The sequence below is a fragment of the Callospermophilus lateralis genome, chromosome 6 (assembly GCF_048772815.1).
Source record: "Callospermophilus lateralis isolate mCalLat2 chromosome 6, mCalLat2.hap1, whole genome shotgun sequence".
In the NCBI taxonomy this organism is placed as follows: Eukaryota; Metazoa; Chordata; class Mammalia; order Rodentia; family Sciuridae; genus Callospermophilus; species Callospermophilus lateralis.
Genome location: NC_135310.1, coordinates 61,007,026 through 61,010,615, shown reverse-complemented (window position 1 = coordinate 61,010,615; position 3,590 = coordinate 61,007,026). Strand labels below are relative to the sequence as shown.

Sequence of the window (3,590 nt, the reverse complement as noted above, 5' to 3'; positions counted from 1 at the left end):
AACTGTAGGTCTTCTCTTTGTTTGCACTTCTATTGGAATGTCTGTGGAGACAGCAGAGCACTCACACAGGTTCCTACTCCATGATCTCTTACTATCTTACTAGGAAACAATAGGATAATCTTCTAGGAAAATTGTAGGAGTCATTTTTCTTAGTAGGTGGGTGGAATGAAGAGGAACTCTTCTATAAGCAGAATGTTGTATATATTTACTGAATCTTTCTATTTTATGTCAATTTTCGGGTTGTTATATGTAATTGTGTATAATACAGGCAAATTCAGATTTATTCTCTTAATGTGCCCTTTCCACTTAACCTTCCCTCCCTGGTTATGTTTGCATTCAATGTGCTTTTCTCTGTTTTCTTCTTACATTTTCTTTTCTTTCTCCTTCTCTTTCTCCTTTTCTTCTCCTTCTCCTTTTTCATCTTTTCTTGTCATGGATGTTTATGTAGTCAGCAATTGTTCAGTTCTTGTTATACACTGCACCTAAATGGTAATGTCAAAAGAGAAATGGGAAATAAGTGAACATTGTTGAAGAGGATTGGGAGAACCAGGTTATTTTTCTCTGAAGAAAGAATTCAGTGCCTATCTAGATGCCTTTTTTTTTTTTTTTTTGAATCTCTAGAAAGTACTACCATTACGATGTTAAAAAAAAAAAAAAAAAACTCTTGTTTTTCTATTAAAACATTTCCATAAACTTTTTTATAGACTATGTAGTAGAATGAAATAGATTATAATGCACTATGTTTTGTATTTCATATTTTTTTCTCAATTTAAAATATATATCTCTGAACAGCACTGACAGAATGACAGATTGATAGAGACCAAGTTTCTTTTAAAAATAGTAACCATGTGGTTTCCTAGCATGTTTCCTGTCTACTGAATTAAAAAGGGGACGAGGAGATTCTTTAAAATGTAATGTTCTAGCTATGAATATTAGGATTCTTATGCATTATTGGCTCAAAGTATATCATGATCCTCCAATGAGTTATCTTTTAAGTGTATTCCTCTTACATTTTGTATCTAATTGTTTTCATGAAATAATTCCAGATTCATCTTTTCTACCCCTCCTCACCCACAAACAGCTCTCATTCATATATCTGGTACTCTTATCAATACATGAAATATAGGACATGTGTTTTACATCTGATTTATGAAAATAAATTCAATAAGCAACAAAGACAATTAAGTTGGCATTTGGTTTATGAAACTATCAAACCTCAGTTTTCCCATGTCATCAGAAACTTGATCTTTTGAGTATATTTCAGTAGCTTGTGACTTACAAACCTGTGGAGCCTTCCATCCTGACTATTTTTAAGTTATGAAATGATTTTTCAGTCAAGGCCTGATCCCCAGGTTTGGTCCACAATTTCTCTTTGGCCCTACTTGATGATGCCTACTTCAAATAATTGCTCCCTCCAATATTTCTTGTAAAACAAAAATTACATTGTGTGTGTGGAGATAAAATAACTTCCTTTAACTGAGAGCTAACATCTCTTCCTTCCCTGAGTTTTAGGGGTTTCTACTCTATCTGACTTCCTGTTGTCAGAGTCTCTTCCCAGAGTAGGCCTTTGAAGTGTGAACAGAGACAGCCTCCCTCCCTGAAGGCATTCCAAAACACATGGCTGTAGGGTTTCTCTTCACTCAAGCATTACAACTTAAAGCACACTTTTTGATTTTGTCAAATCCCCTTATACTCATTATCACATTGTCACAGTGTTGGATAAACTGATTTTGTTAAATTACAAACTTTGACCATTTTAACAACATGAGTATTATTAGAAATTCAAAAAAAATGTTATAATTTTTACCATATTCTATTTCTATAGTATATGGTCAATCACTTCTGTTCTAATTTTTCTTGGTATATATTCAATATTACATTGGTAGATTATATAAAAGGATAATGATTTCATTTACAAAGCTCCTAGGGCCAAATATATTTAAAAATACAGAAAATTTCAGATTTGGGAAACATAAAAAGTATGTATTATTATATTATATATTTTTTCAGAGAGATTTGGAATAGCACATATTCAACTGTTGTTATAGTTTAGAGGGAAGTTGTTTCTCAAAAACTCATGTATAAGGGTTCCAGAGGCTTGGGCTATGTGGCGAGCTGCTCCGAGCAATGCCACCCAGAAGAAATGGGAAATACAAACTTCCTGTTCCACTTCCAGAAGGCAAAGTTCTAGATGATGTGGAAGGAAAACAATGGATGCTGGGCAAGATGATTGGCTCTGGAGGATTTGGATTGATATATTTATCTTTCCCCACAAACAAAGCAGACAGAGATGCAAAACATGTTATAAAAGTGGAATATCAAGAAAATGGTCCATTATTTTCAGAACTTAAATTTTATCAGAGAGCTGCAAAAAAAAATTGTATCAAAAAGTGGATAGAACTCAAAGAACTTGATTATTTAGGAATTCCTTTGTTTTATGGAACTGGTCTGACTGAATTCCATGGGGAGAAGTTACAGATTTATGGTAATGGAAAGACTAGGAATAGATTTACAGAAGATCTCAGACCAGAATGGTACTTTTAAAAAGTCAACTGTCCTGCACCTGGGTATCAGAATGCTAGATGTACTGTAATATATACATGAAAATGAATATGTTCATGGTGATATAAAAGCAGCCAATCTACTTTTGGGTTATAAAAATCCAGATCAGGTTTATCTTGCAGATTATGGACTTTCCTACAGATATTGTCCCAATGGGAACTACAAACAGTATCAGGAAAATCCTAGAAAAGGCCATAATGGGACAATAGAGTTTACCAGCTTGGATGCCCACAAGGGAGTAGCCCTGTCCAGAAGAATTGACGTTGAATTCCTCGGCTACTGCATGCTGCCTTGGTCATGTGGGAAACTTCCCTGGGAACAGAATCTGAAGGACCCTGTGGCTGTCCAGACTGCTAACACAAATCTGTTGGATGAGCTGCCTGGGTCAGTGCTGAAGTGGGCTCCCTCTGGAAGCAGTTGCTGTAAAATAGCTGAATTTTTAGCATGTGTTTATACTTTAGCTTACAATTAAAAGCCAGACTATCAAAAGCTCAAGAAAATTCTGAACCCTGGTGGAATACCCTTAGGCCACTGGAGTTTTCCACTGAAGGCCAGAGGACACGTGTGTATTCTCCACCCAATAAAAAAGTTGATTCGCAAAAGGCTGCAACAAAGCAAGTTAGTCAGATGCAAGAAAAGTCAGCAGAAAGAGTTCACAATGAGACAAGTGCTGAGTCCTTGGCCACAAGGAGAAGAGTGCAAAAGGAGGACAAGTTGATGGGATCCATGAACAGTTGAAGCAGCTCAGGTCCAAGGTTGTATAACTTTCTTAAATGAGAAGGGGCAGAAGATATCCTATCCCGCTGATAAAAAATAAAGGCAGCCGACACTAGTTATTGCAGAAAAGTAACAGTGAGCACATTTGTGTACTGATCTCATTTCTTCCTTTATCCTAAGAATGTAATGAAGTGCACTTAAGTTTCTCATGCCATCTATGATGCAAGAGGGACTCTTAACATGCATACTCCATACTTTTACATTGGTTCTTCAAGTCTAACCCTTACAATTAAACATAAGTGAAGTATTTC

At 35.7% G+C, this 3,590-nt stretch overlaps 1 pseudogene; it reads left to right on the top strand.

Annotated features, from left to right (window-relative positions):
* Positions 1-2,127: 2,127 nt before the first annotated feature.
* Positions 2,128-3,300, top strand: LOC143402430 (serine/threonine-protein kinase VRK2 pseudogene; annotated as a pseudogene).
* Positions 3,301-3,590: the final 290 nt, after the last annotated feature.